General features: G+C 42.9%; 1 protein-coding gene and 1 non-coding gene across 2 annotated transcripts in view; one reads left to right on the plus strand and one right to left on the minus strand.

Annotated features, from left to right (window-relative positions):
• Specc1 (sperm antigen with calponin homology and coiled-coil domains 1) overlaps positions 1 to 15,145 on the minus strand; it is a 330,607-nt gene that overhangs the window by 59,490 nt on the left and 255,972 nt on the right. The gene's annotated exons all lie outside the window — the stretch shown is intronic.
• On the plus strand, positions 8,323 to 8,451 carry LOC115068553. Its single transcript, XR_003847904.1, has one exon. It is a non-coding gene; the product is annotated as a small nucleolar RNA SNORA30/SNORA37 family (small nucleolar RNA).

Below are 15,145 nucleotides of genomic sequence, written 5' to 3' on the forward strand. Positions count from 1 at the left end.
TTTATTTTTATTTTAAGCGTATGAGAGTATTGTCAGTAGGTGCACCTGTGTTGTGCAGTGCCTGTGGTGATCAGAAGAGGGCATTGGATTCCCCTGGAACTGGAGTTAAGGACAGATCGTAGCCACCATGTGGGTGCTGGGAATCGAGCCCGGGTCCTCTGCAAGAGCAGTCAGTTCTCTTAACCGCTGAGCCATCTCTCCAGCCCCATATTCTAAATTTTATTTATTTACGTATTTACTTATTTATTTATTTTCATATTCTTGAGATGGGGTCTCCCTATATGGGTGCACTTATATACATGAGGGCATAACACTTATAACACTCAATCTGTTAAGATTAAGGGTGGAACCAAACTGGAACTTCTATTTCTCCAATAAATTATGGGTTTGGCCTGACAGGAGGGGTGGGTATCATAGTAGGAGAAACAAGGCTACAGAGTCAGTTCCATCAGCACAGGGTAAGGACCCAGACAGCACCATCTGCACACGTTGAGGGGACAAGAGAGATCCATCTGCACAGTTCTGGGACAGATGGCTCTAATAGATAGCTAGGGGAACTAGTGTCCTCCAAGTTTAGGCCCACTCTTAAAAACTTAAGGAGACTGGAAAGATGGCTCAGCAGTTAAGAGTACTCACTGCTCTTGCAGAGGACCCACGTTTGATTCCCAGCACCCACATGGTGGCTAACAACCATCTGTAACTCCAGTTCCAGGGGATCCAACACCCTCTTCTGACTTTCACAGGCACTTCACAACACAGGTGCACCTACCTACATGCAGGCATAACAAGTCATACATATAAAAATAAAAAAATAAGTATTTTTTAAACAATGAAAGTAAAAAAACAAAAACAAAAACAAAACCCTAGCTGGGTATGGTGGCACATGCCTTTAATCCCAGCACTCAGGAGGCAGAGGCAGGTGGATCTCTGTGAGATCAAGGCCTGTCTGGTCTACATAGTGAGTCCAGGTCAGCTGGGGCTGCAGGGAGACCCTGTCTCAAAAAGACAAAAACAAAAACAAACAAACAAAAAACTCCAAAACAACAACAAAAACCCCCACCATTCTGACAAGTGGAAAATTTAAAAGACCTCTAGGTTAAATGGTAGTACTATATCAATGTTAACTTGTTGGCAATTTATTGTCAAGTGACTCAATCAAATAATATTGTAATGTGCTTGAAAAAAAGATTTATTTTTCTTTATGTGTATATGTGTGTGTCTCTGTCTCTGTGTATGTATGCCATGTATGTGCAGGTGTCAACAGAGGTCAGAAGAGGAACTGGAGTTTCACATGGGCCTGGGAACCAAACTTGGTCCTCTGGAAGGGCAGCAGGCATTTGTAACTGCTGAGCCATCTCTCCAGCCCCCTGGGAATCTATCTTTATAATGAAGTCAGGAAAGGAGTCTCTCAGAAGACAATAAATAAATCAGAACATTTTACGTTGTTTGAATTGTAGCTCTCAAGAGATTTGTCTCAAAAAAGAAAACACACGCAGAGCCAAAAATTGCCTGATATTTCATAGGCTGCTTGCTGCTAGATTATAATACGACACTGCTTGTCTGTGGGAACTCAGAGACAGAAAAAAAGTTTCCTGCAATGTGGGTATTCTGTTCAGACTCAAAAGTAGATTCAGAGGGACAACACAAAGACTGACTTTTTTTTTTCCTCCAAAAGAGAAGATAAAGATCTTATTTGCCAAGTTAAAATCTGGCTCAAACCTATTTATCTTTTAATGATAATGCAGGCATCCTTTGCTCCCTGAATTCCTAACAATACAAAACAAGAAATAAAATATAGATTCAGATAAGATTTCAAAGAAATTCTGGACACTGGAACCTGTTTCTTGCTGTCTGAAATGCAAGAACCAAGTAGGATTTGAACAACAGAACTTTCGTTGCTTTATCTAAGCAAGGGGTGAGCAAACTTCTGTAAAGGACCAGACTGGGACCAACTCTGGCTCTATACATTGTCTGTCCACAGGGTCTCTGTTGCAACAAAAGCAGATAACAGAGATGCAGACAGTATGTACTTTAGAGAATGGAGCTCTGCTCCAATAAAACTTCACTTATGAAAATATGTGGTGGGCTAGAGTTGGCATGTGGGCCTGTGGCATAAAACTGTCCTCCAAATGTCAAGCTTTGTTACACCCACTTACTTAAGATCATGAACAAACCTGACTGTTGACACTCCACAAAAAAGGAGGGACATGGACAGTCAGTCACACCTCCCAACCAATCAGTCAGCCTGAGTTGCACCAGGGGGGAGGGCTAATGGTACCTAAGTGGAGAAAGCCATGAGGCACTCACACTCTCACCATTTTGGACAGCTGTTGTAAAGTCGAGATCCATGCCAGAATGGGGGGGGGGGTACCAACACTCTTGTAAATAACCCCTTGCCCACTGCTCTGTAAGGAAATCCAATAAATTCGCTGATTATCCAAATGGTAGTTTGACAGATTGTCCCTTGGTTTGATATGGGCAAAGAGACCAAAGCAATGTTGGGTGAGGGGAGAGTGTTGGCAGAGGAAATTTTGACATCGTGGGCTATCCTCATAGGGATGGTGGGAGTAGCGGTAGCGGCATGGATCATCCAGTGGATAGTGAGATTTGTAACTAGGGTGAGGCCACCTAAGCCAACGATGTCAGTAGGGGAAATTCTGGGATGGCAGTCTTCTTGTAGGTAGTATAGAGTGGCATGCCTGCTTGAGCAGTGGGGTCTGCCATGTGAGTATAAAGATGCTTTAAGGACTGTGGAAGGTCTAGAGCAAACTTTGCAAGCCCTAGGTAGGAGTAACACACCAAGGGCAGAAGTTTCAGCAAGTGGCTTCAGAAATTGCTCTTCTTTGCATAATAAAAGATCTGTCCTAGGCAGAGGTGGTAGCCCAGAGGGAGACTAAAGGTGTAAGAGAAGAATTGCAGCGAGAAAGGGATAGAGGCTGGCCTCTTCAGTATTGGCCTCTGACCTTGCCAGTAAATAGCATAAAAAAGAAAAAAAGCCAGGCATGGTGGCACACGCCTTTAATCCCAGCACTTGGGAGGCAGAGGCAGGCAGATCTTTGTGAGTTGGAGGCCAGCCTGGTCTACATAGTGAGTTCCAGGACAGCTGGGGCTACAGGGAGACCCTGTTGCAAACAAACAAACAAACAAACAAACAAACAAACAAACAAAAAAAAAAACACCAAAAAAAACAAAGAAAAAAAGAGATTGAGGTGTTAGCTTGCTGTTTTTCACAACTAGGGGGCCAGAGAGAGCCCAAATTAGATCAATAATACAAGGCTCATCCTGGGACCCCAAAACCTTGAACCCATGGGAGAAGGCAGAGAGTGATGAGGAAGGGAGTGACCCAGTAACAGCTAACGATGCCCCTCAGGTTCCTTTAATAGAAAGGAAAAAATACATGTTTCAGCATGCCGATGGAAGACTTAACAATGGTCCAGTGTGAGAGACTATAGCAATCGGAAAACACTCTGCACTGGAGCTGTTGGAACTAGGGAAGATTTTCAAACAAGTAATGAAGGAGCCCCTCACCACTTGGCTTGTGAGGATATGGGACATGGGAGCAAATGATATTAGTTTAAGTGCTACGGAAGCATTAAAGCTGAGCAATATAACCACCCATCCCTCCTTGAGACATAGGCTGCATAACTTGAGACAATACAGGGGGACTCAGTCCCTGATGGGCTGGCTTATACGAGCCATTAGTGATACTTGGTCATTATTACCAGTGGAAGTTCCCATGGGTATCAGGGTCTGGAGGACAACAGAGGAGGGACACACACTACTGAGAGAATGAGGTATGAGGAAATCAATGTATGATACCCAGTTCACTTGGCCAGATAGGACTGTGTTTCACCAGAGATTCAAAGAACTTGATTCAGCAAGGACCTCGAGATTGTATGGAGCTTTAGTGGCTTTGCTGAGTCCCTTAGTGGGGCAGGATCTTTGTGAAGTAGGGCAGGCTTTGGCAAATCTAAGTGACTTAGAGCAGCATGTAAAATGTGTTTGTAAAATAGCAGAACAACCTAAAAGAGATAGAAAAAAGACAAAGCAGAGAAAGAAGTCTGTTTGGGCCACTCAAAGGCAAATGTGGCAAGATTTGTGTCTAGCCCAAGGTTCCTAAGGAAAAAATTGACAAAAAGCCAGATTCTGTGCTAAGGAGCTTCTGGAAGGCTTTAAAACTTGAGAACAGTTCACAAAAGGCACACAGCAGATAAAAACTGTCCCAGGGGTGGATAATGACCCCCCAAGATTAAACGGTACATTTCTTTCATGAGAAAGATTATGCTAGGGGTGGAGCTAGCCCCATTGAGTTTATCAGGGATGGAGAAATGCAGGGAGGCTCCATGTAAGAAATCCAGGATATGGAATGGCTCCAAAAAATGACTAAAGATAGTAAAGACCTAAGTTGATGCCTCTTATCCATGCTATTGTACCCAACATAAATCTGTTGAGAAAACAATTGATACAAATGGATAAAATCTTTCCATGCTGTGTTAGAACTTGTTTATGTTTAATTTAGTATATAATGTTAACCTCTGAGTGTTTTGTAGATGTGGAACCATTTGAGAGATATCAAGTACACCTGGAAAAACAAGAGACAGGTAGAGCTGTGAAATTCTTGGGAGCTTTATGGTCAGGTAAGGCACAAGTGATACCCACCAAGATGAGTGGAAAAAGTCAAAAACAGCCTGAGCCTATAGACAGATGCCAAAGAGTGAACATATTTGTTTATAGAAATAAAAAGAGGCTCTCAAAACTGTACAACTGTTAAATGAAAATTCTAGTACCAGGGGTGGGTTGCCCCCCTCATAAGCTGTTGGCCAAGGAGGCCCTGGAGGCCCCCAAATGATAAAGGCTATTGCCACTAATGTTGGTTGCACACCAGAAGAAGCTGGTAACACCCTATAACTGAAGATTCTGCATGATATGAGCACAGGAAAGGGAGAGATCAAGTTGAGACTAAGCTGGAAATTCCCTGCCACCAGATGGCTGGTGCTCATAGTGCCAGGAAATGCTATGCAGAATCACTAGGGGAGAAGGGCTCCAAAAGTTCTGTTAATGATGGACCCCCGAGTGGTGCACTATTGACATGCTAAGCAAGATGTGCCTGCTCATGCAGTAGTGGCTCTACTAATATATGTGCAACCTATAAATTTCTAATTGGATTTAAGGCTCGCTCCTTCAGGAGGAACAGGCTAACTCCCAATGGCAGGGGAAGTTATAGGCCCCAGTGGGGAAGCCACTGCAATTGTTTTGTTAGATGGAGGTGATGCACCTGCAAAGGTATCTTCCAAGCATTTGTGCTTACACCCATAGATTAGGTTATTACAGTAGTCAGTGTTCATTTAGACGTTCCTACTTCTTTTCATTTGTCTTTATATAGTAGGAGGAATACCACTGAGATGGGCCAACAGCCATATCTTGGAAACAGATAATAAAAAGGCCAAGAGTTCAGTATCTCACCACTGGTGGAGGGAGAACTGTCCTACATCTATGTCACCCCCTCCAAGGCTCAGGGACTTTTGTGGAAGAGGATGGTGGAAATAACATAATGGAGGAAGGGGTGGAGTGTGGCATAAAACTGTCCTCTGAATGTCAAGCTTGGTTGCCCCCACTTACTTAAGATCATTTTGATACTCCACAAGAAAGGAGGGTCAGGGAGAGTAAGCCATACCTCCCAACCAATCAGTCGGTCCAAGCTGCACCAGGAGGGACTAAGAGGAAATCACCATGAGGTTCCCAGTCTCACCATTTTGGAACGCTGCTGAAAAGTCACAATATGGAGCCTTTCCAGTGTGACCTTGGGATGGGGAACGCCCTCACACTCCTCTAAGTAACCCCAATAAACTCTTCAGTTTCCCAAACTGTAGTTTGGCAGAATCATACCTTAGTTTGTTGTAAGGACAGTGGGAGGAGGGGGCTGGCTGATGCTTGCACCTCCCAGAAGGAATTTTAGCAACAGAGCCACAATCAGGCTTAGCAGGCTCATACTCAATTTATTATGGTTTCAGATGATAAGAGCTGTAATGATATAAAAGTTAGCTTTCACTGTCTTTCTAAAAGAAGAGACTATGAGAAAACTGGGCACAGTAAGTACAAACCAGAGTAAAGACATTTAAGTATTCTGAAAAGGCTTTATCAATACTTTTATGTTCATATTTTAATTTTAAATGATGCAGTCTAGCTGGGTATGATGGTGCATGCCTTTAATCCTGGCACTCGGGAGGCAGAGGCAGGCAGATCTCTGAGAGTTCAAGGCCAGCCTAGTCTACATAGTGAGTTCCATACCAGCTGGGGCTATAGGAGACTCTGTCTCAAAAAGAAAAAAAAAAGGAAAAAAAAAAAGATGCAGTCTACAAAGAAATTGTTAGCTTGTTCACTGTCGTGTGGTTTTGAAGTAGGAGGTCAGAGATGTGAACAGGCTCAACTCTATAGTCCTAAGGCCACTCTATGTGCTGCAAGTCCAGAAAAACATGCCTCGTGGAGCAATTGTTTTTCCACTTTCAGGTTTTTTTTTTTTCCTAGAAAAGGTCTGGTTTAATTATTGGCTGTAATACATTTTTATGACCTTTCCCTCAGACCTCCCATCCCCAAATTACATGTCATAATATAACATTCAATACAAAGAATATATTCACATTATGAATCATTTCATAATAGTGAAATGGATACTTGTGAATCCTAATGCATAAGGAAAAACTAGATTACTAATAACGTGCCTGCTTTGTTCTATCACTTTATTTTAATTTTTAAAATGTATTGCCTGCATGTATGTGAGTGCCCCCATGTCGTACAATGCCTTGGAGGTCAGAAGAGGGTGTTGGATTCCCCTGGAACTGGAGTTAAGGACGGTTTGTAGCCTCCATGTGGGTGCTGGGAATCGAACCCGGGTCCTCTGCAAGAGCATTCAGTGCTCTTAACTGCTGAGCCATCTCTCCAGCCCCCAAAAGATTTATTTTTATTTTATGTGTATGAGTGTTTTGCCTACACGCATGTAAATGTACCATGTTCCTGCAGTGTCCAAGGAGGCCAGAGGGGGGCATTAGATCCCCTGGAACTGGAGTTACAGGGAGTTGAGCTGACATTTGGGTACTGGGAATGAATCCAGGTCTTCTGCACACAAAAGTGTGAAGTGCTCCCATTGGCTAGGCCATCTCAATTATCTTTTAAATAGACATAGATGTGTATTCCTGGCAGTTATTGCTTTCTGAATATAACAAAGAATAATTCCTATCCTGCTCCTACTTGCTTTCACCTACCATCTCCCAGCTCCTGCATCTATTATTTTAAATAATAATAAATTATAAATAATAATAAATAATAAATAATATTATTTTAAAGTATATAACATCTGCTGGGCATGGTGACACATGCCTTTAATCCCAGCACCTGCTGGCTTCAGGCTGATGCAACACTGATCTATGCTGACAACAGCATCCAGATCCCCTCCTACCCCTGCAGGAGAAGGGATGCTGGGGACTGAACTCAGGATCTTACATATGATAAGCACACACTCTACAAAGCAATACCCCAGGACACAGCAGCCAGGTTTTTAACTACTGCTCCTCCACAGCCTTAACCAGGCTTATAGTAATATGTTCAGACTGGCCTCAGTACCTGTAAAATAAGCTATAAACCCATCTTTGCTTCAGCCTTGGTGAAAATGGAAAAATGTGAATTGCAATGGTTATGGGAGGAAATCTGCTTGTTAATGATGGAATTTTCTTCCTAAATTACTTTTCTGAAGGATCTTAAATGATCTCATTAAAGATATGGAAGAAGAGCTGGAGACATAGCTCAGTTGGTAGAATGCTCGGCTAGCACAAAAGAAGCACTGGGATCAATCCTCAGCATCTCATAAATCAAGTATGATGGTACAAGCCTGAAATTCCAGCACTTAGGAGGTCTAGGCAGGAGGATCAGAAGTTCAAGGCCATTTTCAGGTACATACTGAGTTTTAGGCCAGCATGGGATGTAAGAGATTGTCTTTGAAAAAAAGAACCGCCCTTAATCCCAGCATTTGAGAGGCAGAGGCCAGTCTGGTCTCTATTGCAAGTTCTGGAACAGCTGAGGTTTCAGGGAGACCCTGTCTCAAAAAATGGGGTGGGGGGGATACTAGAGAGATGGCTTAGAGGTTAAGAGCACTTGCTACTCTTGTAAAGGCCCCAGGTTCAGTTCCCAGCATCTACATGGTAGTTCACAGCTGTCTGTAACTCCAGTTCCAGGGACTCCAATATCCTCTTGTGACCTCCATGGGTACTGCACACATGTGGTACATTTACAGATATGCAGGCATATACCCATATTAATAAAAAATTAGTGCCAGCACTTTCACAGGTCCTCCCTTAGTCAGTGGAGCCAGGATTTGGTAGCTGGTGCTGACAGAAAACCTTTGATTACACCCTTACCCTGACACTGTATCAGTGGTAGCTGTCTCTCAGGGGAACAGATGAAAAAAAATTTTTTTAAATTAAAAAATTTAAAAAGTTACCTTAGAAGAAATGGTTAGAGGATAGAATATACCACTGACTACAGAAGCACTTAAAAATATAAGTCAGACTGGCAAAGGTCTTATTTGAGTTTAAACATATGCAGCTTTGGTTACTCAAATGATTCTGTTCAAAATCTTGTGAGAAGCAGTAAGTGTTACTCAAGGTTTTCAACTATCCTCCAAATATTTTTGTTTCAGTCTCTCAGAAATGAAAACTTTAATGAACTCGCATGTAAAGGTGTGCTGGATAGCTTTAGTGTCAACTTGACACACCTGGGTAGAGGTAGCTGGAATGGGGGAATTGCCTCCATTGGACTGGCCTGTGGCCATGTCTGTGGGGAACCTTCTTGACTGTTAACTGATGGGGGAGGGCCCAGCCCACTAGGGACAGTGCCACCCTTGGGAAGGTTGTCCTGTGTTGTATAAGCAAGCAGGTTGAACATGGGTCAGGGGAGTAAGCCAGTAAGCAGCATTCCTCCATGGCCTGTGCTTCAGCTCCTGCCTCCAGGTTCCTGCCCTGAGTTTCTACCTTGGGCTCCCTAATGAACTGTCACTGGGGAGATGTAAGCCAAATAAACCCTTTACTCCCCAAATTGGTATTGGTCAGAGTATTTTGTAAGAGCAATTGAAAGTAAACTAGAACAAAAGGCAACAGAGCTTGTTAAGCTGGTTGTTCTGGGAAATAGTATTTGTTAATATACAGAATAAAGGAAAACAAATGTTAAGTGGCAAATAAACCCAAGAGCTTTGAGACTAATAGCCCATGTTCATATAGCTGCAACTATTATGGGCTGACTGAGATGGACTGGCACCAAAGCACGGGTGATGAGGTCTTACCAGTATCCACCACACATCATGTGAATGCTCTATCATCATGCAGTCCACAGCTGCAGGTGCTGCAGGGCCTTCTGTCCCTCTGTTCCTTCTGTCCTCAGGTCCAGTTTGCTTTGCCTTCTGCTTTTCCTTGGTTGAGAGACCCGGACCTGGAATACCCTCTGATAAATGCATGGCATTCAATCTCTCCAACCTCTGTCACCTCCCAAGAAGCACAAGGCAACACTGTCCCACAGCTACATAGTTAGCACCCTGGCTGTTTCTCAAGGGCCCTGCCATGTCCTGCACTCTGTGGCTGGTACTGGTGATTTGGTCAAGAGTCAAGGCATAGATCCCTTACATCTCATCTATACCTCAAGAGCCAGAAGCAGAAACTGGGTGTAGCACAGTGGTACAGCACTTGCCTAGCTTGTATGAGGCCCTAGGTTTGAGTTGCAGAACTATAAAAAGAAAAGAAAATGCTAGAATATTATCACTTAGATAAGATTGGTTTTTTTTTGTGTGTGTGTGTGGGGGGAGAGGTCCTTTTGAGACAGGGTCTTTCTGTAACCCCAGCTGGCCTGTTACTTGCTATATAGACCGGGCTGGCCTCAAACTCACGGAGACCTGCCTGCTGGGATTAAAGGCATATGCCACCACACTTGGCCACTCAGAAAGTTTTAATAGACAGAATTTAAAAGTTTTAAAGACTTCTGCTTTCACATGTCAAATCAGAACATGATATAATACAAGAGAAGGTACCAACTGATGCTAAAGTTCAAGCAGCATGAAATGTGACAGACAACAGTTGGGCTAGAAATAGCCAAGTATTTTTACTGCTTTCATCTAAGTAACTGTTAGTTTTCTTCTGCTGTGTAGCAAGTGAGCAAACACAGTAACTTGAAACCCCATCTGTTTATTAACTCACAGTAAGTCAGATCCTCCACAGCATGGCAGCATTCTCTACTTAGCGTCTGCTCTGGTGTGAATGTGTGCCAGAAACTTAAGTCTTCAAATTCCTATTAGTGGTATTTGGAGGTGGAGCCTTGGAAACGTAATTAGGGTTAAAGGAGGCCATGACAAGATCCCCTCCCAAGCGCCCCCAATGACATTAGGAAGCAAAACCTGAGCTCTATTTCCCATACAAGACCATCTTCTACCATGTTGTGATGTAGGATAAAGGCCCTCACTGGGTGGCAGTGCCATGCTCTAGGACTTCCTAATCTTCAGAACTGTGGGCCAAACAAACTTCTATTTATCAATTACCCAGTGTGCTAGATAGCTTTAGTGTCAATTTGACACACCTGGGTTGGAGGAGCCTCAATTGGGGAACTGCCTCCATAGGACTGGCCTGTGGCCATGTCTGTGGGGCATCTTCTTGCTTGTTGACTAATAGGGGAGGGCCCAGCCCCCTGTGAGTAGTGCCACCCCTGGGCAGGTGGGCCTGTGTTGGATAAGAGAGCAAGCTGAGCAGGGGCCGGGGGAGCAAGCCAGTAAGCAGCGATCCTTCATGGCCTGTGCTCCAGCTCCTGCCTCCAGGTTCTTGCCCTGAGTTCTTACCTTGGGCTCCCTGATGAAGTGTGACCTGGGAGATGTAAGCTGAATAAACCCTTTCCTCCCCAAGTTGGTATTGGTCAAAGTGTTTTGTCACAGTAATGAAGAAACAAACTAGGACACCCAGTTTGTAGTATTCTGTCACAGTAACAGAAAATGGACTAGGAGAACAAAGTCCTACAAGGGTAGAATGAGGGTGTCACCTGAGTAGCAGGAAAGGACTTGCTTCCTCATTTATTCAAGTTGTTGACAGATTCCTTGCTGTTGTAAAGACAAAGCACCCATTTGCTTTCTGATGTTGGCAAGGGGTCTAGTGTGGCTCCTGGAGGGGGCTCTCAGGTCCTGTCTACATGGCCCCTTCCATTTTCAACACAGTTCCTCATCCTTCCAGTCTTTAAATTCCTCTTATACCACTCAGTAAAGAGAACTCTGTGCTTTTAACTCCCACATGGGACTCGTGTCATCTTACCTCGAACCAGCTAACTGGTAACCTTAACTGCATGTGTAAAATCTCTTTTGTGACTTAATACAGCATCATCATGGAATCAATACCAGGGAGTAGAGATCATGGAAGCAGCTTAGTATTCTGCTCACCAGGTATGGTTCTCAATGCAGAGGAAATATCAGAACCATGTAGGGCACTTTAAAAAAGTATGTATGGGGGCTAGATAAGAGTAACTAAGAGCACTGGCTGCTCTTGCAGAGAGTCCATGTTTGATTCCCAGCACTCACATGACAGCTCACAGGTCCAGGGGATTGGATACTCTCTTCTGGCCTCTGTGGGCACTGCATGCATGTGGTGCATTTACATGCATGCATGTAAGACATTTATCCACATAAAAAAAATAAAAGTCCAGGTTTGATGGCTCACGCTTTTAATCCTGGCACTTGGGAGGTAAAGGCAGGTAGCTCTCTGTGAGATGGAAGCCAGCCTGGTCTACATAGTGAGTTCCAGGCCAACTGGGGCAACAGGATGGTAATGCATAGCTCATTTCAAGATAGTAAGGTTAAAAGAGTTACTTAAAGTCAAAATGCATATGACTATGGGTCTTTAAAATGATTATGAAGCATCTGAGCATTCAACAATTTATTTTGGGTTCTTAATTCTGAGAGAATAAATATAGATCACTTTTGAGGTGTCTGGACAAACAGGTTGAGATGAAGAATAGTTTGTGGGCTGGGAGTGGTGGCCCACGCCTTTAACTCCAGCATTTGAGGCAGAGACAGGTGGATCTCTTTGAGATCAATGAGGTCAGCCTAGTTTACACAGTGAGTTCCAGGCCAACTGGGACTACAGGAAGACCCTGTCTCAATAAACAACTCTCCCCCAACAACAAAACAGAATAGTTTGTGAAAGATAAGTATGACAGATACATGTGATTTATACTTCTCTCTATAGACATTTAACATGAGTGAAAAATATTCTTCAGACACAACCGGTTCTGAGTGTCATCAAACTATTTTGAAACTTAAGATGTTCACAAAAGAAAAAGTCTGCTATTGCAGGAAATATGTTTCTCAGAGCTATGGCTGGTAATACAGCATGGGTCTCCTCCCCGCCATCTAATTATAGCATTATACCACAAAGGGCCAGGTTCTTCTGAAAATTGTAATTGCCTTTTAGCTCCCTTTGGCAGTTCCCTAGATCCACTTCTACACGGCGGGGAAATGACAGTACCCGACCATGGGCAACCACACTCAGCTCTGCCACAGTCCAGGCTTGTTCCTGATTACTCTTCTCAATAATGTTTTCTTAAATTTTCCATTACCATTCCTATTTCCTTGATGTCAAAACCTCCCATAATCAAAATCAGCATTTTCCTGCTTTTCCATTTCCTCAGCAGCATGGCTGACAAGCAGAGGGTTACTGTCACTGAAGCAGCTTCCATTTTGTGGACAGTTCATCCCTTAGGCTTATGGATAGTGGTATAAGTCTTCAACATGACCAGATTTTTTTCTTTCTCTCTTTTATTATTTATTTATTTATTTATTTTGAGCCAGGGTCTCACTATAGCCTTAGCTGGCCTGGAACTTGATATGTAGACCAGGATGACCTCGATTTCACAGAGATCCACCTGCCACTGCTTCTCAAATGCTGGGATTAAAGGTGTATGCTACCAAGTCTGGATTTCTTTCTCTCTTTTTTAAAATGTTTTATTTTATTTTTATTTTATGTGTATGTGTGTATTGCCTGCATGTAGGTAAGTGCACCCATGTTGTGCAATGCCCGAGGACAGAAGAGGCTTTCGGATCCCCTGGAACTGCAGTTACGGACAGCTGTTAGCTGCCATGTGGGTGCTGGGATTCGAACCTGGATTTTCTGCAAGAACAGCCAGTGTTCTTAACCGTTGAGCTATCTTTCCAGCCCCTCTTTCTCTTTTTTGACAGAAAAGGAGAAGAGTGCCAAAGATACCAAGATAAAAATATTTATACTCTTTGGTAGACTCTCATTTTAAAATATTAGATGGTTGATACAACAAAGAGAATCTCAGTTCTGCTTTCTGCCTAATTGGGCTGGGTCTTGGCTGAGCCCCGGTTTCTTGCTAACTTCTTTCTCTGTCCTGGTTACCTCCAAAAGCTTGAGGTTGGGAAGGGTGTGTTATAATGTCAGAATCTTTTTTTTTTTTTTCTATCTTTTTGAGACAGGGTCTCCCTGTAGTCCCAGCTGACCTAAACTCATTATGTAGACCAGGCTGGCCTTGAACTCACAAGGATCCATCTGCCTCTGCCTCCTGAGTGCTGGGATTAAAGGTGTGCACCACCACGCCCGGCTATAATGTCAGAATCTTTACACGTGTTAGAATAAAGGAGTGAATGTATGAGAAGGCTAAGCCTAAACAGAATTTAGTAGGAATATCTACTTAGTATGAACTGTAGAATAACAAAATGTCTAGAAGAAAACATAAGACAGCTTCATGAATTTGGGATAAATGATTCTTAAAAAAAATTTTTTTTTATGTGTATACATGTACTGCCTGCATGTGTATAAGTGTACCTGTGTTGTGAAATGCCCCCAGAGGTTGGAAGAGGGCATTCAACTCCCCTGGAACTGGAGGTACAGATGGCTGTCAGCCACCATGCTGGTGCTGGGAATCAAACCGAGGTCCTCTGCAAGAGCAGCCAGTGTTCTTAACCACTGAGCCATTTCTCCAGTTCCAGGATAAATGATTCTTAAATAGGACACAAAAAAGACTTAATCACTAGAAAAAAAATGGATCAATTAAATTTAACGAAAAGAGTTCTGGGCTGGCAAGGTGGCTCATTGGTTAAAGCCACTTGCTGCCAACCTGATGACCTGTGTTCCATCCCTGAAATCTATGTAAAAGTGGAAGGAGAGCTGGGCATGGTGACACACACCTTTATTCTCAGCACTCAGGAGGCAAAGGTAGGTGGATCTCTGTGAGTTTGAGGCCAATCTGGTCTACATAGTGAGCTCCAGGCCAGCTAATACTACAGGGAGACCCCGTTTCAAAAAAAAAAAAAAAAAAAAAAAGTGGAAGGAGAGAACTGACTCTACAAAGTTACAAAGTTTCCTCTGACCTCCACACATGTGGCCTGACACCCACACATATGCAGTGGTGGCATGCATGCATCCATACATGCATACACATACACAAAATGAATAAAAAATGAATAAAAAAATAATGGGCTGGAGAGATGGCTCAGTGGTTAAGAACACTGTTCTTGCAGAAGACGTGGGTTGGAATCCCAGCACCCACATGGCAGCTAACAACTGTCAGTAACTCCAGTTCAAGGGGATCCGACAGCCTCTTCTGTCCTCTGCAGGCATTGCATGACATAGGTGCACTTACTTACATGCAGGCATAACATTCATACACATAAAATAACTAAAATAATAAATAAAATATTTTTTAATGTAAAAAATATTTCTAATTAAGAGTGTTCCTCAAGGGGCTGGAGAGATGGCTCAGCAGTTAAGAATACTGGTTATTCTTGTAGAAGATCCAGGTTCAAATCCCAGCACCCACATGGTAGCTAACAACTGTCCATAACTCCAGTTCCAGGGGATCTGACAGCCACTTCTGTCCTCTGCAGGCATTGCACGACACAGGTGCACTTACCTACATGCAGGCAATATACACATACACGTTAAAAATAAATAAATAAATAAAAATATTTTTTAAAAAAAGAGTGTTCCTCAAAAGACTGAAATTCCAAGCCACATGAAAGAAATATTTGCAATATATCTATTTAATAAAGAACTTATATCTAGAATATACAAAAAATTCCTAAAAATAAAAAGACAATTTTTAAAAAATTTTATTA

The sequence above is a fragment of the Nannospalax galili genome, unplaced genomic scaffold (assembly GCF_000622305.1).
Source record: "Nannospalax galili isolate Female #2095 unplaced genomic scaffold, S.galili_v1.0 scaffold530, whole genome shotgun sequence".
NCBI lineage: Eukaryota > Metazoa > Chordata > Mammalia > Rodentia > Spalacidae > Nannospalax > Nannospalax galili.